General features: G+C 34.3%; 1 pseudogene across 1 annotated transcript in view; it reads right to left on the bottom strand.

Annotated features, from left to right (window-relative positions):
• Positions 1–23,565, bottom strand: part of LOC309591649 (sorting nexin-29-like) — a 129,986-nt pseudogene that overhangs the window by 18,931 nt on the left and 87,490 nt on the right. Inside the window, exon 18 of the transcript in view lies at positions 13,496–13,634. The product of the transcript in view is annotated as a sorting nexin-29-like (transcript). The remainder of the gene's footprint in view (positions 1–13,495; positions 13,635–23,565) is intronic.

The raw sequence follows: 23,565 nt of genomic DNA, 5'->3' as shown, positions 1-23,565 counted from the left end.
CAGAGAAAATGGACAGCTAATTGATTTTTTTACAACTAGACTTCAAAGGAATGGGGCTCCTTTGTCACTGCTGCCACTAGAACTGAGTAAAAAAAACCAACCTGACCTTCAAGGAAGGACTAAACTTTCCAACCACAGGAAGCAGAAAGAAACCTCTTTCTCAAAAAAAGATACAAGCCACAGAAGCAAGAATTTTCAAACACAGGGAAGGTGGTGGAGAGAGTCTTACGAGTCACAGTCACTTGCAGAAGCGAGATACAAACGACTCCTTTCCTATTCCACAACATTTTTCCTATCTGTGACTACTCATTGCTGGATATCAAGAACTGGTGCTCAAATGCATCAGTCTTCCAACTAACTTCTTTTTATTCAAGATAATTTACAATCTCAGCTGTTTTGATTTAATTCTGAAACATATTAAAGATTTTACTTTATTGGTGTAAATTAACCTGTACTTTTGAGTACTCAGCATTACAATTTGTTGTCCTATTACTACCTCATTGACAGAAATGTGAATTTAAAACAAGAGCTGAGAACTGTAAGACAGAAAAACAGGGATCGCAGAGATTAAAATTATATTCTTGCAAGTCTCTTTTCTGGTTTAATTTTATGTTGCTTGCAAAGCAAAGAAGAGAATTACAGACGTATTCTCCCTATTTTGTCCAGCATCTAAACTGAAACTTTCTTTACTCGCTCTAGAGACTATTCTTTGCTACCAATTTCAGAAGCACCTGCTGCAGTGCTGAAATGCCTGAACATACAGTGTTCACTTTTTAACAAGGGAGTGCATGTGACTTGCTTGTTACCAGGGAAACAGGATCACTGCTGTAATGACACAACTTTAACTGGCTGTGTGCTGTATGAGAAAAATCTTAACCTCTTCTTGCACTGCTACAAGGATAAGCATGTTAGGGAGATAAACTGCACAGTTTAGAAAACTTGTCTTTTGCTAATGACTTGCTGAGTTTATTAGCAAGCAGTAGAAGAGTGAGATGAAAAGGTAGAAGTAAACGTTATTGAGAACAACAACTCTTCTCTCAGAATGATCTTTCATTACTAAGCCTGTTAACTGGGCGGGAGAATGACAGAAAGTGATGATACAGTTCCTGGGGCCCAATCAAAAAAACATTCAAAAGCATCTTGATCCAACCAGCATCCCATCTTGACCCGAGTTTCCTAGACTAAGAAAAATGGTTATGCAAAATAATTGCCTTGTACAAACTGGGAACTAGGTATAACCAAGAGTAATAAAAGGGACTCGAAGTTAAACTATTTCTGCATGTTATAAAGGTGTTAAATGAAAAAATATTAGGTAAATTGATTATTTCATATTTTCATGGTAGGCAAACTTGGCATTTTCACTAACTCTTAGAGCCATTTTTATTATTTGCAAAAGACAGATGGAAATAGACCCATCAGAAAACGCACAGCACGATTAAAAGTTCATTTTGTACAGCACTGAAGTTTGCTGTAACATTGAACATGGCTTTGTTCAACATAATCTCCATTTGTTTTGGAGCTTTAAAAGCTGTGTGGAAGGAAGGAAGGAAACCGATATATACCAATTGGCTACCAACACCAACAGCAACATATAAAGTGCTTTTTGACTGTTACTGTCAATCTACTTGCTTTAAATTTTTGCCTCATTCTGTTAAACCATGCAATGGAGAACATTTCTTGTACATTTCTACACATGTAAAAGAAATACTGTACCATATCCTCTCCCTCATTTGCTTCAATAATTTTAGACACAAAATATCAGTACTGCCTGTTTTAACATTCTTATTCCCTCAGGCACCATTAAACAAGAGTTTATTCTGAGGCAACTTTAAAAGATCACAAGCCCTCAAATGCTTCCAGTGGTGACTGGAGAGTGTTCACTTCTAGTACAGTATGCACTAAATTATTCTTCTCATGAGTCCTGTAAAGGTCACTTTGAATACAAAGACGCATGACAAAAATCTACTTGATGGAAATATGCTCATAAATACCTATTTGTGAGGCCTGTTGAACAATTCATAGCAATTAACTTTGCAGAGCAAGTCTCACTGTCTTTATTGAGATGGTAATCAATGTAAGAGTCATACTATTTGAAAGTGAAGTTGATCTTTTTTAATGGCAAGACTTAATAATGAGGCAATAAATACAATACATAAAACCCTTCAATGTTATGGAGTTGCTGTATGACATACCATCTTTACTGAGATCACACCAAGGCAAACAGATGACAAATGCCTTTTCTTTGAGGTGTCTTAGTCCTAGAACAATACAACACTGAGGTGTTTCATTAGGGTGAGTTTAGAAGGATGTGTTTCTGTAATACTTTCACTATCACCCACAATCAGCAGGAGAAAATGTTTTCAATTATACTTATACTGAATACTGAAACACTTCTGGCTCAGTACTGCCTTAAAAGTGAAGGACTGAGACAATGCAAGTGAGAGCAAGAAAGTGTGTGCAAGAGCAAGAAAACAGGTGGGCAGAAGTCAGAGACATGACATAAACAGATTCTTTCACCTCAATAAAACCTATTTACATTGGGCACTGCTGACAAATTTCTCTGAATAAGACCAACTGCTGGAAAAAGAAATACAACCTATAGAAACGCAGCTGGGAGGAATAAAGAACTAAGAAAACCAAACAGAGTTTCTAGTCCTTTTGACTTTAACAATTGAGAAAAAGATTAACTACAAAAACAGTTTTAAAAACATGAAAACATATATTCCGTCTCCAAATTTTCACTTTGCTTAAATTTTGATCTGAAACGTAAAGGATTACAACATTTGTACGTAGAGCAGATCTCACTGATAATTTTATGTGCCTCCCGTAAATCATTAGTAAATATGCATAGTATTCTTCCTGATTAAAAATTGTCATTTAAGCTCTAGTAAGTAGTTACTTGACTGCTAACTTCTGTAAAACTACTAACAGCAGAACCAAGTTGAAGTCAGCAGATATCTTGAGTGCTGATGGGTATTTGGAATATATCTCCATCTACAGCAACTGTCTGAAGGCTGTGAATGCTGCTAATAGTATTGCCATGATAACTATCCTGAAATTAGGACATTATGGACTGAAAACTCTTTGGCTGGAATGTGTATATGTTAACTCAGAACAGTTATCAAAAGAAAATCGCACATTGAAAAAAGATTGATGGGGATGATGTCAATTCTGTCAAACATGAAATAGTTAGAGAATGCCACACTATAAGAAGGGCAGAGGAGGGGGGAACAGAGGGAACATGAACACAAATTTGGATATATCATTGCTCTCATCACAAATCAGATTAAGGAGCTTTTCTCTCTACAATACTTTTAATGGCATCTCTGTACTGCAAACTGCCCCTTGGGATCAAAAGAGAGAAGAGCAAATAAAATTTCTTGCTAGTACAGATACATTATTCTTCCCAGCATAGGTGGCATCTTCCATAAGGATTTCAAGGGAGTGTTTTTCCATACACATGCTCTTAACTGACATAAGCGTGCTGGAAAAATCCTCAAAGATAAACTAAGATTTGGTCAATTATGTACTCAAGTTAAAATAGAGCTTCCTTAACTCTCCTGCAATGTTTTTCACATACAATAGAATAAAACTATTCTATAGTTTACATTATGGAGGCAATCATCTTCCACAGATAATTGTCTTTTCCTAGCTCGCTATACAGATTTCAGCATTTATTCAGACCATTTAAAAAGACTAACCACAGGTAAGAAATACGAAATACTTTTGCAAACCTTAGGTCTGAACAAAATAGGAGGATGCAGGGCAGCTCTTTACCACATGGAAAGAAGTAGCAGAGTTGCAACAAATGCTATCTGACAGACTTGACACACTTTTCCAATGACTAGTCACATTTTTAGTGTCCTATGCTTTAAAGCCAGGATCCAAGTTTTAATTATTTCATAAATAACCTGTCAAATCCCAGATAGATCACTCGTAAAATCAAAAACTACAACCATAACATCATCTTCATTTTTTTGTATAAAACTAGCTTTATAAAGCCAAATGCTTCTAGTAATCCTCAAGTACCAGTATTTCTCAGTAATTCCTTACAATATTCAAACCATCTTCCTTTTAACATTAAGCTGTTAAATCCTGTGTCTGTCTCTCCCTGCGTATTCTTGCCCTCTCTATCAGTTTCTACTCCCCCGATATATTTTTTTCCTTCCCCATTTTCCTCTGACATTCATAAACCCTCTCAACAACTCAGAGCAGGGAAAGGAAAATGTAATGCATTTGTAGAATGCCATGTAATACACATCTTCAATGTCGATATGTGCCAAAACACAAAATAAAAGACAATGTAACACCATAATACAGTTCTTGCAGAAGGAAAAGACATTAAAGTATGAATTCTCATATACTTGGACCAAACGATTTTTGCCCTACTTCTTCACATTTCAGTTAGATCAAGACAGGCATGATGCTTTTTTTAAGTTTGATGTCAAGCCTCATAGGTTATGAGAGACTAAAAACAAAACTGTCAGTTACAAAGTGAGGAATGCAGAAACCAAGAATAACAGTGAGACAACTATCTGTTTGTTAAGAACAATCCGCTCCAATTCAAATATTTTAATTCTATCACCAGCAAAAATTCCACAGAAGAATAGTACATTTTTGCAATGGAACTTACTGCATTATCCGAACATGCTAATCAAATTTCAGGTATCTAAGATATTTTTATTTCAACAATCATCAGTGCTTGGCAACACAGTTCTATTGAAAGATAAATATTGTGTAATGTCTCTACATAGTTTTATAAGTAGATCAATCAATTAACATAGCAATAAATTAGTTTCATTAGCATGTTTCAGGCATTAGGAGGTGCTTTACTAATTAAAAGTCACATATTTAAGCAAATGCTATTCCCAGTTTGTTCATGCAAATTATATTCCTCTTTATCAGAGTGCTTACTTACTGTTATAGAACATAACTGAGATCTGCTAATGAGATCCAAGTTGATAACACAAGCTGCCACTTCAAAGGATGCAATCAGGTAAAAATCTGGCCACTAGGCACAATACTTTAGGATGCATTAGCTGAATACTGTCACTTATGCTATTAGAGGGCACACATATGTACACTAATAGCTTTAAGAAGTGTCATGCCATCACCAACTCATTTTTTGAGAAATTAAAAATTCAAAATTGCATTTAAAACTGCCTTACTTCACATTGACATTGTTTTGCAGTATTTCAGGGATTGCTTGTTTGTTTGCTTTTGATCTTACTGTTTATCTGATAACAGCAGAATACTGGCACCACATACACTGCAAATTGAACGGACAGGACAATTTTGTTGTCTCATTTCCAATAGCCCCAAGAACTTCCGGGCTGCAACTGCAGACCCAACATGTACTATAGAATGTGCAAAACAAAAATTCAGGATAAAAATCATGTTACTAGTATTTCCCAAAACATATATGTAACTAAACACCATATATCCTCCACACATAACTGATGCAATGCCTAACTAACTATATAACCATACCCTAACTACATGGATGTCAAAGGAATCATCTCAATGAGTATTCAGCGCTCACACACAAATAGTCGTATCAATACCTGAAAACATTCCAAGCTAACTTTTTCCGCAGAATAAAATTATAAAACAAAAACATTCACTGCTGGGTTGCTAGAAATGTATGTATGTGTGTAGGCTTTTGCTTATTTATGTTATATATAGATAGTATGGAACTCCAAGAGTACGGATTCCCATTCATTCAATGCATAAATTCTGTATTAACTATCATTTCTGCTATTTTGTTTACATGCTAGAGAAACATACTTTAGAATTATTTTGTTTTTCAACAGAATCATCTTTTATAGCTTTGCATCCAGAAAGACTAGTTAAACAAGTGCTATACTGCTGCTACAAATACAGTACTATCAGTCCAGCTAAGCAAGTCCTAAAGGGAGGAAATAATTAGAATATTTTAGAAATCTCTCCGTAGCTATAAAACTGATTTCTTATAAATCATAAAATGAGCCAGAGAACATTAGAACATGATGTGAGCAGAATAAGATTACAAAAGCATTTTTCACCTTATTTGAGATTGAGATTTGAGGTCCTGCAAATGGAGAAACTGATAAACCTAAAATTCCTTTAAAATTTTTATTAGTTCGTGAAAACCTCATCTCACTACTGTCACTGGCCAAGAACACAGTAAAAGCACTGTCTTAAAAAGTTTTTCTCCTCTACCTTTATACATAAATATACTAATATCTATGTATTCAAGCATCTTATTTAAAATAATATTCCATAAATATTTCTGTGAAGAGGGTTTAGTTCATTCTTTAAACAGTGCCCCTATCTGCTGTATAGTAAACTATTCCTTGTTGAGAGATCATAGAATCATAGAATCGTTAAGGGTGGAAAAGAGCCTTAAGATCATCGAGTCCAACCGTTAACCTAGCACTACCAAGTCCACCAATAAACCATGTCCTCGAGCATCACATCTACCCATCTTTTAAACACCTCCAGGGATGGAGACTCAACCACTTCCCTGGGCAGCCTGTTCCAATGCTTGACTGCCCTTTTGGTGAAGAAGTTTTTCCTAATATCCAACCTAAACTTCCCCTGGCGCAGCTTGAGGCCGTTTCCTCTCGTCCTATCACTTGTTCCTAGGGAGAAGAGATCGACTCCCACCTCGCTACAACCTCCTTTCAGGTAGTTGTAGAGAGCAATAAGGTCTCCCCTCAGCCTCCTCTTCTCCAGACTAAACAACCCCAGTTCCCTCAGCCTCTCCTCATAAGACTTGTGCTCCAGACCCTTCACCAGCTTCGTTGCCCTCCTCTGGACACGCTCCAGCACCTCAATGTCCTTCTTGTAATGAGGGGCCCAAAACTGAACACAGTACTCGAGGTGAATTGAATGAAATACAACTGATAGACTAGTTTGTAGTCAACGTTAAGTCTGAGCAAATATTCTTATCCCTCTAAAATATTTTGAAAGTAACTTTGAAAGGGTCAATTTTCAATATTTTTAAATTGAACTCAGAGATCCAACATCCATAGGAACCTCACAGTGATTTTCTTAAAAGATTTATTTCATTTATGTTTGAAAGCAACATTTTAATACTAGCAATGTTATTGTATAGAAGTTAACATTCTTTTTATATCTCATAACTTTAATACACACATTTAAATGTTCTCAATGACACACTGACAATTGCAACTGAAATAGAGATGATAAGAAAAACCCTAAAATCCAAACCAAACCAAAATTCTTCAACTCACTAAGAACAAACATCTATTCTTCCACATTATTTTAACTTTGTGGTCTGCAAGACCAAAAGCAGATACTTGGCTTTACATACTGTTTAGTGCTATATAAATCTTAGAGGAATATTTCCAGGGCAACATTTTTTTTTTTTTTTTGAGGGGCTGATTGGTTGGTACTGAAATTTGCCTGTCAGTTGGTACCTGTATCTCTCTACCGTGCTTCTCTTAACTTCACCTTCCAGGAGGGAGGAAGCATTTACAAAATGAGAGAGAGAGGTAGAAATAGTGAATTTTTTTACTACAATTTATCTTCGTAACTCAAAGACAACTGACACAAAAAACATAAGTACACAACTTTTGCTATCACATATGTTGCCAGTAATGTCATCCAGTGAAATGGAGATGACATATTTTTTGAACATTACAATCCTCTACTCATGACAGAGAACTGATGACTGCTCTGGTGTTCAAACACATCCTGCAGACAAGAGTTTCTCAGAACCTGCTCTAGCCTCTTTTCTGATGCTTTACTGAGCAGATTCTCTGCTTTCTTTAAAGCGTATGCTTGAGCAGCTACCACAAGAGAACAAATGTCCAGCTCTGCAGCTCAGCAGAACATATAATTAATAGTTATCTAGAAACTGTTGTAACAAGTAGTTGTGGCTTAGAAAATGAGACAAAAAGTACTCAACACAGTAATCCGCGAAAATATACACAAAATTCTCTTTATACCATTCTTGCATATATTTTAATCCAAACATTTGCATTGCCAAAGCAAAAGATACAATAAAGTGGCAGTATTCTTATTTGAATAGCATTGCATAGCTACAAAGTGGAGTACATGTTTTTTTGGTTTCACACTGTTTAGGCTTTTTTTTGTTCGCATACAACATCTGTTTGACCAGCTGTATATTTAGCTAACAAACACTTCTTTGCGCGGGCTTTATGTAAAACACAACTCAAGGTAAAATTGCAGGTTGAGATTTTGGGGAATCATAAATTTATAGACTATTTGAGGTTGCAAGGCACCTCTGGAGATCGCCTAGCCAATCCACCTGCACAAGGTTGCCCAAGACTGTGTCCTGTCCAGTCTTTAATATCGCCAAGGATGGAGTGTCAACAATCTCTGGGCAACCTGATAGGGTGTTCCATCACCCTTACAGTCAAAAAAGTTTTTTCTTATTTTTCTTGTATTTCACTTCGTGCCCATTATGAGGACGATGGGAAGAAAATCTTTATCTTCTAAAAAATTAGGGCATTTGATACAGGAACCACAGAGATAGAGAAATGGAACATCACAACATTTTAGTGTTTCTTTTCACAACTTTTTACAGCTTTTAGATTTTTACATACTTGAAATCATATAACCTATTATGATGATTTACACTGAAAGGGTCAATTATATGGTCCAAAGAATTGTGATGCTTGTTGACCATGATCACTCCTGTTCTTATATATGTATTTACAAAGAACTAATGTGTGTGATATTTTTCGGATAGATTGATAAAAATGTGATTAAAACAAAAGTACTTGTTACAACAAATTTTATTTATCTGCAATGTACAAATCATGAGTGCAAATAAATATTAATTTATGTAAGTATTAATGGACAAGCCTTCACCAGCTAGCAGATGTAGCAATCTAATTCATCAGTGCCAATTCTTGATTTAGGTTTTGCTCTGCATGGCCTGGAAAATTTAACTTGCGATGTCAATTTTATTATTACAAAGAATTTGTTATTCAGCATGTAAACAGACAAATTAGCAGAGCCAGAATCTCTTTTTTACATTAAGATATGAAAGTGGACAATAAAGGAAACTATTTGACCAAACCTGTGACTGATCTAATGCATTATAATTGAAAAAATATACAAACTGAGATTACAAATGATAGAGATTGACAACAGAAAGAGTACATTAATGACAGTTCATAGCATAAGGAATCAAAACAAATTACATTTCCATGATTAACCACTAGCATTTGAAACAATAATGAAGAGAAATACTAGCAAACTGATTCACATTATTTTACTGCAAACTGTTAACTGTATCTGAGTTTCAAAATAAAATTAATTTCTTTCTTTATGACAGTGGCAGGCTATTTCATACGGATCAATTAAAATGTTTTGCTTCATCAGATCTGTGCCTGATTGTATGAAATCATTGTACTTGGAAGGGAGAAATCCCCAAAGGAACAACCTCACAACAAACATTTTAGGCAATATTCCTTCCAGCATTTAATAATCAGTGGATTCGGTCTTAGAGACATTTATCTTATTTTCTGTTCACCATAATCATATTCTAGGACCTAAATCAGATCTTAAAAGTGATTTAATTAAACTGACCCTGTAATTTCTATCTATAGGATGCCTAATCAGGCATAACCTTTATGGGATTTTTCATTCTAAAGTGTGGTCATTTAATTTTACAGTGAGAATAAACTCTTTAAGACCTGGTAATTTTTTTTTTTTTACTTTTATTAGAGACTTTTTATGCATATTAAGACTGTAATTTTTTCTCCTAGACTGAGGTATCACTACTCTTCACAGCACAGTTCTATGACTAATATCTCAATGTTTTGTAACTGCCAATTCTTTCATTAATAAAGATGTAATCAGCAACTATACATACATTTGTGCTATAAAGCACAAATTAAATACATCAGAATTATTATATGTATTTACAATGTTTATATGAAAATATTATTAAACCAAACTATTATTAAACCTAACAGAATAGAAGAATTGCAGGTACGGGACAAAGGTTACAATGCTGAATAACGTAATAACACTTCACAGAGTCCAGCATGTTCAAGATCTCATGTTGATGAAGCTCAAAATCCATTAAGGAAGAACAATACTGGAGAAGTTGGCAATATGAAATGGAACTGAAATGCATTTTCTTTTAGATGCTTTTTCTTACTCACCAACAGTGCCAGGTCATGACTCTCAGAAAATAAAGGACATTGAGAATTCAAATGATAGCCTAGAAATGATGATACTTTCTAAAATGTGCTCCTTCGTCTATCACTGTCCGAAAGATCTTTATATTAATTTAACACTGCTGCTCGAGGTGCAGAGGAAGAGTCTGATCTCTCAGTAGAAAAATGCATTAAAAACCCACTTGGTCTGCTGTAGATGAGTTATATAGTTATTTTGCTCAACAGTGAAGCTTTTCCAGAATCCCAACATTCCCATAGAGAACTATCTATCTACTCTACCTAAGAGACAATAATGACGCATCTATTATTTAAGAAAAAGCTCCAAGGAAATAATTCACAGATACACATATGAACTTTTTTGCCATAATGTCCAGATATCAAAGAATATTCCTGAATCCACTATAGTCCATTGCTTCATGCGATGTGTTGAGAATTATGAAATTGCCAAATGCAAAAAAAACCCTCTAAAAATAAACAGTCTTCTTGCAACCTGTAGTATAGCTATACCAAAAAAAGGTTAGCATCAATGCAGTGCATCGTATTGATGTTTACAAATTGTTGACAAATGGTGTTGGCAAATTTCTTTGAGCAAACCTCCTTGAACAAATTTCTTTCCTTAGAGATAATTGCTTTATTTTGTATCACAATGTTTCACATACTAAATTGTACTCATATTGAGAAAATAGGTTACTTAGATATGCTACCTTTTCAATAAAACTTTGCTCTTTCTGTGAAATTAATTAAATCTATCTCATTCAGCTCATTACATTTATTAGAAGAAATAGGGTTGGGTTTTTTGTTTGGTTTTGGGTTGTTTTTTTTTACATCAGCAAAATAGGGTAATGGTGTTTATTCTGACTTGTGCATCACTGGTAGAACCCATTACATGGGGTTGTGATTTTGAATCTTTTCTTGTGCAGGTCCTCATACCTGGCATGTTTTTAATAAACAAAAACATGAGATCTAAATTCTATTTACACACTTATAAAAGAGATGAAATTAACTATCAGAAAGCAAGTTAATTGTTTAGGGCTGAGGAATAAGAGGAAATTTGTTTTCCCTTCCTTCTTTTTAACATAACTGGCTAAGAGATTATAAATAAACTATTCTTGAAATGTCATTTCTCACAGTAGAATAAAAAGATACTGCAATAAAATAGTTCTGTAACAACAGTGTATTAAGATGAAAACAACACCTGAAAAGTAGTATCATTGCTTTTACATCAGTACTGTATTATCTCATAGTTACAATCTCACAGTATGGTCACTGTTGAATTGTACAATTAATGACAGATTTTTTTTAAAAATATGCAAACTTCTAATAATTTAAATTAAATAAAAATCTGAAAACAAAACAATTTTGGTTAAAGCATGTAAATAATGCATCACAGTAATGAACCACTACTATGAATATTTTTTTTCCATCGATTAAGGCCAACGCTTCAAATTCGTATTCCTAACTAGAGTATACACAGTATTTCCTAATCTAATAGCTTCTTGTTGAAACTATTGTCTGCTTTTGTCATATTCTAATATTACTTGTGTTGCTATCTTTATGACTGCTTGTACTGCTGAGGTAACAATAATTACCGCAGCAACTCAATGTACACCTGAAACCATAATCATCATTTATTAAAATATATTATACCCCACAAAGCTTGAGATTTCTTTCATAAGCAAACTGGTTGAGGAGGAAAAACTAGCTAGCCTCGACTTACAGATGTTATTCTGCCTTACTGCTTGTCTGTGTGGAACTCAGGATAATCAATTATAACAAGCCAATGAAAAGATGGGACCTTAAATAGCACACTGTTTGGAATTTATTTTCCTGCTCTACATTTAAAGCAGCAAGTTATGAAATGAAGTTGACAAGAAATTATCAGTTCACTACTTCACACAGCTATACTTAACCATCTTAAAATAAAATATAATTGGACAGGAAGAGCAAAAATTATTGAGCTGAAAATTCAATTGCAAACGTATTTTGTATTGGCCCCCCTCTTCTTTAAAAAACAAAATGAAGTACAACATGAATAACAACTTCTTTAAAAAGATGTAACAAAAAATCATGTATGGGCCCCTCAACTGGAAGTACTTGAAACCATTTCAATCTTTACAGCCCTTAGCCAAATTCTACAAAATAGGTTCTTAGGGAGAAAAGATAAGTCTCTTGAGATGTTTGTCCCTACAAACATCATTTTGCCATTTATAACAACATCATCAAGATATCTCATCAAATTGATTTTTGCTTTTTCAAATCCAGGAAAAATTTAAAAAGCATGAATGCCATAAAATACATCTTGGCATTCTTCCATTTATCTATTACACTTTCTAATAAATACAGCTTTCTTGAAATCTGAAACTCTGCACAAGACCATGCAAATAATACAGCTAAGTATGTACACTTCTACTGAAACATATTAATTTTAAATTGGTGTTGATTCTGCAAATTGATCCATCCATGGATTCACAAGCATGGATGCACAATCCCTGTGCAGAGGTTTGTGGTCAGAAATTTAAAATGATGGCGTACTATGAATGTGTGTTCAATCTATACATAATTTCTATAGGTGTAGTACTGAAAACCCATTAATCTGAAAAATACTTAGTGAAAGAAATAAGTTAACACTACTTTCAAAAACAAATTTTCATTAATATTATTTCTTAAATTGTTCTAAATATCATTTACAAATACTGTGAAAAACAATGCTTACAGCAAAATGGAAAGATTTTAACAGATTATATCCCTTGTATAATTGTATATCAAAGGGCTTGTTTTGAGATTCTTAACAGATGACTGCGTTAAACTATTTCTGGACTTATTCAACGTTAACATTTATGAAATCAGAACATGCATCAGCAGATTGCAAAATTCAGCTATAAAGAGTTCAACAGCTTGACTTTTTACTTCGGTTAGTAAATACCCTAACAGTGATCCTCCCTCATCCCCCAAAATAAATTTAAAAACAAAAATACAAACCCCACACAAACAAAAGCAAAACAAAACTGAAAAAGACCAAATAAAAGAAATAGAAAATACCTAATGTTTGAAAGCTACGTGTGGATGCAGATTTTGAGGTCACTTAGATATTTTTGAAAGCTTTACACAGTGATTTTTGTTCAAAGTCACCATTTAAAGAAATAAAAATTACTATATATATATTATATAATCCTTTAAATTCCTTTAAAAACAAAAGCACTTATGATTTGAACATGAGCCTTCTATTTTAAAAAACACTGTTTTAAAGATTGTGGAGATGCTGGCATTATATTTTAAAATAAATTGTGATGAAAAAAGCTTAATATTTTCGTGACTACTTGACAGATACTTACACAAAAAAGGGCATCAGCTGAATAAGAGTCTCTTTTTTGGGATTGGCTGTGAATTCTGGCACAGTTTGAATAATTTGTTTCATTACGTTCCTTAGGTAATTTTGAGCTGCTTGCGTCGCTCTTCTACAAACTTTGCATCCTAAAAAAAGAAAGGAAAAAATATGAATGCTGCAAAGAATATGTTTTTCAATTCTATAATGTAACTATACAGTCCTAATAAGCATAAAATTTGATCTTTTGATGATCTATGTTTATTATGTCTATAGAAATATGTTGGCAATATGTAAAAAACCCTTGACTCTGTCCTCAGAGATAAAGGAAAATCATGCAACCTAATAAAAAACAAAAACATCCACTGACAGGATGCCAGATTCTCTCTCCTTGGCAGAATGTTTCTTCTATGGACCAGAATTCTTTTCCTAATAGTAGATCTCCATAAAATACTACAGTCTTAGAAAGGCAGTTCATAACAGCAGCATTGAGGCAGTGGCATAACAATTTATGGGCTCCTTTTTGAGATCCAGAATTACCAGTCTTTGCAGGAGGCAATACCGACTTATTCCCACAATTTCTTCACAATTCATACTTTTCAAATGTTGGGTACACAAACTTCATAATGGATTAATATTTCTGCAGCTTTTTTATTATTATGTGAATAAAATATTATTTTGAGATGGAGTTTTCATATAGTGGATTGCTTTTTTAAAGACTATATCACAACTCTCATAAAAATGTTTTACTGAAGTTCCTATAGTATTTTAGATCTCAGGTTTTCATACTATATTGGGCCCAATAAATAGAATAATTCTATAAACTCCACATTCTGCTGAGGTACTTACAAACTAAAAGTCTAACAACCAGCACAACACCATGCATCCTGTAACTTATATCTAGCTTAAACTTTTTCCTGTGAGGGATCGCAATTACAGTGAACTATAATATAAAGTCTACACATTTCACACTAACATAAGACTATAATAGGTTTACAATGATCAGGTGCTGGCTGATTTGTGCTACAGCCAATATGCCATATCTCAGAAATGCCAGCACTCTGATCACCTGGTTTAAATGTCACAGTATGTTCTTTAGGCATGAAGCCAAAACTATTATTAGACAATTACAGCTGTCAAAAGAAGACTATTATCTATAAATGTGTCTATTCAACCTGTATTATTTATCTGTGTAAGAAAAGCTGTTGAAACAAATTCTTGTTTCTTGCAAAAAAAATGACAACCCACCAACAAAACACCATAAATACATTTGACAACACTGAATAAATTCATTGTATTAAAAAGGTTCAAGCCATGCTGCCATGCATGGGGTGCAAATCTGAAGATTATTCCTTCCTTAGGTAAAACAAACTAACTCATCATCAAAGCAGGGATGCTCCTTCGAATTCAGGAGGACTTCTGTAGGGTTCCTAGAGCCTTTACTGACATTTTGTTCTGTTCTTATCTCTCATTAGGAGAATTTACCAGGAACAGCAATATTTTTAGGAGACATCATAAGAAAATGAGAAAAGATTCTGAATGACATTTCTCAAAGTAGCAATTTAAATTCATGGAACTAAAAAGAAACCAAAAACCAACAACAACAAAAAAACCAACCAATGCTAAGTAAGGTACATTTGCAAATATTGGCAATTAATCCCAAATACTAAAAATAGCCTCATTTTGTACAATTTAAGGAAGGCTCTTCTGCTCATCTTTTATTTGCATATGATTACTTAATAACATGTAATTGTCATTGCTGTAACATTTATAATTGCTGAAGACATTCATACTTACAGGCTTCAAAAACCTAGGCAGAGCTTGTGTTGTTTAATTAAGTTCACAAAATTCCAAAATATATACAGATTCTTTTTGTTTGTTTTCTAGATATGAACTTAGACAGATGTCCAGCCCTGTTTCACGTTCCAGTTTTATATTAATACATGTAACAATCCAGATCAGTGTGAAAATAAAAAACCCTATGTATTGTATGGTTGCCTATTTCTTTTTTATCAGTCACATTGTTTTTCAGCAATATACACACACTACATACAAATTGTGTAGCAAGTGATCCTAGTGTTAACTGATTTACTGATAAATGAAGAAATGAAGTCTGATAACCCTTGGAAACTGATACTTTATTAAAAAATGAATCTGCATTGTTGACAGTTCATGCAATCCACTCTGCAGGGTCACTCACCCACTACTCCACAACTGAGTACAGGTACTACTCAAATGGAACAGAGCAACAGCTTGCTCCATGCCCCACTGCACTGACGAAGTCTGGACAAATGAGCAGAACAGAAGTCTATACAAGCTGTTAGGAAACGTTAAAGCAAAAAATTTAATATGTGGCAACACATAATATTAGAATAAAATGGAATGCTAATAATAAATGTGTAGTGCAATACTAATTAACTGATTGACTAACATAAATTTTATTATTTTTCCTCTTCACTAAGATTTTTGTTCCTAGTGGATTCTTTAACTAGCTCAAGGAACAATCGTGTCTTCCCATCTTTTCACTCAAAGGATTTAAAGTATCACATCATCACATTGGTAGGGACACTAATTTGCTACCACCAGCTGTGTGAGGCTGAAGACAAGAAAGTGTGGCACATAGGAGATCTTAGAGAAGAAGAAAAAGCTTGTGGAACAGCTTTGGTTCCAAAAGCTTTAACCACATGAGTAGTGGTGATGTTTGGCATGTGAAACCATTTCAATTATGGAGTAATCCTCTCCCCCAGTCGTACTCGAGTGTGTATATTGGAGGGAGGAGCATTGCTTTGCTCTACAAGCCTGCTCCCGGGGCAGGCACAGCCTCATCTTAGAGCCATTCCAAAGAACCGGCCTCACCCCCACTGCACTTCCTTGATTGTACTTTCATCACTTCTATCAATTATGTTTTCAAGCCCCCAAGAAAATCTCCGTTTTTAAAGTACCATATTCATTAGCACTTTTTTAGTTCTTAAATTTTTGGTCACAAATCCTCAACAGTATTTTCAGTGAAATCATTTCAATTATGTTAAAATTTGCTCTTCAGCAGAAGCTGCATTCTTTTAGTATCTTCTGTACTGCACATGTATTTAAATAAATATGTCTTCTTTCACAGGCAGGATCACTTTGTTATAAATGCAGGAGCAAAATGCTGAATGTAGGTACTTTCTATCCCTTATGTTATTGTAAAGAATCTCATTAACTACAGATAATAACAGCACAAAGCAGTTTTCTAATTAAGACTGTCAGAACATGCTTGGGTAATGCATTTTTGCTGTTTACAGCTGATCAAATTAGTGCTTATAATATAAAATAGCTATTTTTCTGCCATTTATTCAAGCAAAATACAGAAAAACTCAGAAATTAAACTCAGCCTGAAAACAGTTAAGAATGCTCTTTTAGCCTGATATAAATTTGATCTCTCAAACAAACGCTGAGTGATCTACCATGAAATTCTGTACCATGCCCATTGTCCTTACCAGAAGTAATGTAAACCAAGGTCAAAATGATTCAGCTGTAGGTCTATACTTTATCATTAAACATGCATTTTGCAACAGCAGGTCAGCTACTTAGAGGAATTCTTTTACCACACAGTTGTTACTGCCAAGCTGTTGCAGTAATAAAGAGGTTTTGTCAGAAAACAGTAAATAGAATAATTTGTAATAGAAAAACACAACTGGTTCAAAGCCTGGCCAATTTTTTGTCTCAAATTATAAAAAGGTAACTGTTACCCTCTTTTCGTTGGACCCAATTATCTACAACTGAAATCTAGTTAGTGTTTTATATTCCAACTCCTGAATGATATGTTTATTTACAAGCAAAAAGTAAAGGGCAAGATTTTGATTTAGATTGGTATCAGTGAAAAAAAAACATACTTTCAGTACATATCTTTGGCGATTGATGAGATTGTATCTGTCAATACAAATCTACACTTTCATATCTATTCACACAGGGAACAGCAAAGATCTTCCCCTAAGATTCAACATACAGATTTATGTGTGCTTGATATAAATGTAATATGGGGACAAAGTAATTTTATTAAAATTACAACTACATATACTTTTGCAAAAAACCTTATGTTTTCACAGTATTAAAGGTTAGATTATATAGTTTCATATTTACTAAAATAAATGCATGTATGGGAAGATAAAGTAGCAGTAGTAAATAATGTACACTTTCAAGATCTCACTGAAGAGAAATCCTGCTAACATGGTTGAAAAAGCAGACCTGCTCTTCAAAAATATGGATGGGTATTATTACAAAAATCAAAGGTATTTTCCAAAATTCAGGTAAGAAAAATGTATAGAAGAAATGGAATAGATAAGACAAATAAATAGCAGGTCTTGTCTCTAACAAGGAAAAAGAACTTGTGTCTTGAATCATCAAGCCAGTCATTTGACCAGTCGGGATCCAAATCACAATGAAGATCTTTTCTTCGCCTCATAAATGACTCTTTTTATTTGCAGGAATGCTTTATGAATTTTACCTGCCTTTATTACATATGTTGCTTTTTAAAAAAACAGCACTAGCAGGAGCTCTGGACAAAAAAACAGTAAGTTCTTCCAAATCTGGCTATAAAAATAAATTTGAATTTATTGGAATGTGTGAACTGTGGCACTGTTTTTTTTTTTTTCCAGAAGCACATACCAAAAATGGCACTAAAACCAGCATTGTACATATTTGGTTCCCATACTTTCAAGAGCTGTAACTGTTTATAGGACACAAATTATATATAATTTGAAATTATTACATAAACCCCAGACTGTTCTATATTAAGTTTTTCTCCATTTTTATATAAAACCTACTAGATCCTTCCATGACCAATTCGGGAGCACGTGTTTTTAAGCATTTTCCTGAGTCAGGTCCTAGATGATGTTTCTACAAATCTTTCCATGAACGTATTTGAACAATTGGCTACAATCTTACTAACTTTAAAATCAAAAGGCAAGGCTAACTGGCCCTTTCAGCTCTTCTGACTGGGTCCAGTGGTAGACTGAATGATCCCACCAAACTTGAAGAAATTTAACTCTTAACTATTACTTGTAAAACATCTCCTACTGTACTCATGATCAGCCTAATCACTGATCCCATGGCACTACAGGGGGCAAAAGAGTATTCAAAGAAGGCAGGAGCTGTGCTTTCAGGATTTGAGATTTCTTGTCAATTCAAAAGATAAACTCTTTGGAGCCATATATCCTCAGTATAAGGGATTATTTATGGACAGCCACTACCGCTCTTTGTAATGATGCTGAAATTATCTTATTGTACTTGAAAAGCAGCTCCAATCTGACCAAAGAGAAAGCCTCACATATTCAGCACCATCCGATTAACAATCTGTGAAAGCATTCTGTGCATAGAAAAGGAACTAGTACATGCAGGGATACATTGCTTATAACCATAATACATTGCCCTTCCTAATCTCTCTTTCCCTGTTAAAGGAAAGGGAACTATATAGAGAGGGACTCAGTTACATAAAACACATGGACAGATTCTGAATTACAGCTGTAGGGCATCTTGGCCACATTTACCACCAATTTATGCAGAGTAAAACTCTATTGTACACAAATGGTTGAGACTTAACATACCAGCATTCACCTTCAATTTGTAGGCATATTTTTGAAAAATAAAGCTACTATTGTTTATGCACAAAATACTGTCAAAGTTATTTCCTAGCCCACAGTTCAAGAGCACATACTTTTGATTAAGAGCCCACAAAATTTCAGTCAACAAGCAAAACTGCTTCAGATTGCAGAAGCATCAAAACACATCTGGAAAAATATTTTTAATCTGAAATTAATTTTTGACTGAGCATTTGCCAAGTTTCTGCCCACAGCAAAATGCTAGTATCAAATTACAAATCTCTAAAAATAAGAATACATAATGGAAAACTTAAAGACTCTCAACAGATATTAGAAGATGACGTTAAGCTATAAAACTAAAAAGCAGAGTCTGATGTACCATATTTTATGTTATGCCGTTTTGCAGTTTTTCATTACAAGCCAAGTTCATTCCAACTTGCAGTTTAAATTTTTTCACACAACTGCTGGTCTTTCATATACACTGTTAGTATGTAACAGATGGCAAAACACTGATATTCTTCATTATTAATGGAACAGCTCACTTAAGATATTTCAAATATTTTCCATGAGCTGTTGGAAATGGTATGATTGCCATGGTTACCTGCCACGATTTAGGGACAGATAAAACACGTTTATATTCTGGGTTTGGTGCTGTTGCAATCAACATAAAATGCACTGCTTCTGATGTTCTAACCATTATTTATCATTTAACTAACCTCCTACTGTTAGTGCTGGGGAAAAAAAAACAAAACCAAACAACAAAACAGCTCAGGGTTCAATCCAGCTCAATTAAAATAAAAGGAAATACAGCTTTAGGACTTTAGTGAGAGCTGTATCAGCCTTTGATACCACACAATGCATCCCATCCTAAATAAAGTTGACAATAGTGCTATTCAAAGATGAACCTGCAAATGCAGAAATAAATTTAGATTATTCAAGTGTAGTCCAATATTTTTCACCATCTTGGTCAACTAGTCTTAGCGAAATTATCATACCAGCTTTTGCGTATTTACAAGACACCAAATTGTTAACCTCAAAATGAAGCTGGAAATCAGAAGCTGAAATGAGAGCTAATTACATATTCAATTGCTGAGTCATTCTCACTGTTTGGTGATGGGAAAATAGTTAGGTAGCAAGTATTAATTTTTACAGGCTAATTGACACCTTTGCAAAGGTCACAGTAAAACATGACTTGTATACACCTGTCCTTCAGTAACTACTGCATCATGAAACAGTTTTATGGAGGTACAGTTTCCAATACTAAATATACCAAATACTACCATATTATACAAAAATCATCTCAAAATTATTGAAACTACATGAGCTTGAAATTTCTATCCTACTTGTATTGCCAGTTTCTATATGGCAGAATCAGGCTAGCGTTATACAACAAAACAAGGGTATACAATACATGAAATTGCCATTTTTCCCAACCCACTGTGAGATTTTTTGTACATTTACTGTTCAGTGGAACAAACAGGAATTTAAGAGGTGAGATACAAAGAAGAAATCAAGGAACTGTCAGTTTTGAAAAGAAATCTATCTTTCCTTAAACAGAGACTTACTACATAATTGTAGTTATTACTCTGTGTTTCTCTGCTGAAATAGTTGATGTATTTCCATCTCCAACTATGGGTTCATTTCAATGATACCAGAAAGTAAGTAATGCTTTTAGATAAAGTCATTTGAAATAGGCATTGCTGCAAAACCATCCAGCAGCAGATATGCTAAGGGTGAGCTATGGTCCTGTCAATGCCCTCAGTCTAGCACAAATTTATGTGGACAATTGCAACATTTTCATTAGCATTTTTAGTTTTTTTGAGACTTGAGGCATCTCCTGCAGTACTACGCAGAGCTGCTCAGCACAGCCTACTTATTCAGTAAGGAAATGGTTGCTCGGCAGCTGTGCCAGCCTTCTCAGGTCACTAGAAAAGCTGCAAGCTCAATCTATGCAAAGATGGTTTTTATTGAAATGTTAATGTTTTTAAAAAAGTCTTACCTTTTATTTTGAGTAAGAGGGTAGTTTAAATATCACAGCGTTATAGCTACTAAGGTTTGGTTTTGTCTGTGCTTTCTTAGAATACAATGTTGATGTATAGCATCCTCTAAGCAAGTTCAGAGCACAAGCATGTTAACAGATATATAAAAGCAGGTAGTCCCCAGGCCCTGTCAAAACGATAGACAATCCCATTTTGATAAATTCTTCCCCTGTGTAATAAATCTCAGTCAAACTATGTCTTGTACCTCTCTAAATTGGCTCAGGCATTTCCACAATCCTGGAACCAAGTATGTTTCTTAAGATACCTGGCATTTTCAAGCTAGCCATATCATCCATCCAAAAGGCTAAACTTTCCCAAAACCCTCTTTGAGAAAAAGTGTGAAGAACGAATAAATATATCCACAGAAAAAAAAGAAAGCTTGAGAATAAAACTAAAACTGATCTCTTTTTAGTGTTAGAAAAAGAACTCAACTGGTAATGTTATGCTAACAAAATCCAGTGTCATCTAAATATTTTGTTATTTAAACGCATAAATGCCAACCATGTGTCAATTTGTCAACTGGTCAGGAATCAACTGTTCATTAAAAAGCATCAATAGAAAACTGCAGCCTATAGCAAGACCCCTAGGGTTTATCTTTTGCTCAGCTATTGAACAGGGAAATTCTATTTCTGTTTTTGCCTCAGACCAAGTATTATCAGTCTACTCTTTATTTTTATTCAGGAGATTCTGGAAACTACCACAACAGTTCATGAAACTGAGATCCATTTTTTCACTAGCCTATATTACAGTAATAACTATCAACAATATTAGTTAAAATGTGTCTCAGTTCAGTGCTTCCCCCAACACTGCAGTTTTCTGTCTTAATTTCTTTCTTTTATCAGGTTTGAAAATGCCCTCAAGACCAATAAAGACCGACTCTAAACTTAAAACAACAAAAAACCACCCCAAAACCCTTTAGAGACATGGTACATACAGTGCTTACAGTGTACAAGCTTATATATACAAGCTTACAGTGATACCTCCCCTTAAAAATAAAATAAAAAACCCACAGCAAAGAGCCAAACCCATGAACAGGTTAACGAAAAACTACGATTTCTCTTCTACCCTCTCAGCAAGTGAAAGAAACTGCTTTCAAAATTCCCCACAGAGTTCAGTAGCAATTGTTTCTCTACCACATTTAAGTAAATATATTCCCTTTCCAGTAAAAACCTTCAAGCAGAACTTATGCCACTTGTCTCGTGTTGGATGGTTCCAGCAAGTCAGGAGGGGGAATACTAAGAGAATATGGATGGGTGCAGACTGCCACAGAACTGCTGAAAGAGGATGGTTAGAGGGAGCCACACAACAGCCCAGATACCACTTTCTTGTCTAACCTCTCCCTGATAGATCTGGCTAAGATTACAGCAGTCTTGCTCAGTCTGCTGATAACCAGCAACATCTAAGATATCTAAAGGAGACCTGCAAGAGGGCCGCTAGGTTCTGGCTACTGTCCACACCTGTGGGCTAACAGTATCCAAATATGTTTATTTGAAATGTTTTAACTCGAGCAAGTAAAAGTATGATTTTGGGGAAAAAAAAAAAAAAAAAAAAAAAATCATTAATACAGCAGTTTACCATCCCAACTGCCAAACAGTAGCAGGATACAAGACTTTGAACTTTACCCCCACTCAAAAGACTAGATGCTCCTTTAATAGAAATTTTATCTGGATACACTCTGATAGGACAATTCTATTTTCTAAAATAAAAATTGAATGAATGAGGAATATTGATATCAAGTGCCCATTATTTATAGCGCCTTCATGTAAATATATTTTACATGGTACAACGAGGAAAACCAGATTTTTCATGCAGAAAGTGTCTCCAGCATTTCACATGATCTGAAGTATTCAATATTTAGTTTTCTCCATTTTTTAAAAAATTAACATTGAATATGTTTAGTACTAGCAATGGCCCAAAAAGGTGTTGAGCAATTAAGATTAGAATTTTCTGATCTGAATAAAACAATAAATTTCAGGGGAAAAAAATAAAATCAAGTATATTGGTAGGTACAGAAAGACGGAAAAACATGGGTAAAATTTCAGCTTCAGAGAAAGGAGGTTTTAGTTTATTTCTGTAAGGAGGTGTCCCTGCTAAGGTCTCTCTGAAAGGGAAATTACTAATTCAGGTAACTTGGTAATTTAGCATCACCATCACAATAAGAAATAAAATTAGAAAATTTTTTTTGTATTTTTATTTTATACCAGGAGGCTGCTAGAATATCTAAATAATGCATGAGTTGTTACAAAACTGCAATATTTTTATCTAGCAGTTGTCCAAGCAGCATGTAAATTACATTACTTTCTTTTTTTTCCCCCCATAATGTCATGATGTAAAGCAACACCATCTGAACTGTTTCTACAGGCTCTATCTTCAATAATTTGTTAGAATAAATTGATTCTCTTAACTATAGGATTACAAGACAGGAAAAAATAAAAACATCTCTTGACAGGCAAAATTTTGTTTTG

The sequence above is a fragment of the Platalea leucorodia genome, assembly GCF_965183815.1.
Source record: "Platalea leucorodia genome assembly, chromosome: 5".
Classification (NCBI taxonomy): Eukaryota; Metazoa; Chordata; class Aves; order Pelecaniformes; family Threskiornithidae; genus Platalea; species Platalea leucorodia.
Note: the sequence above shows the minus strand (reverse complement) of the source record. Positions and strands in the feature narration are given on the sequence as shown.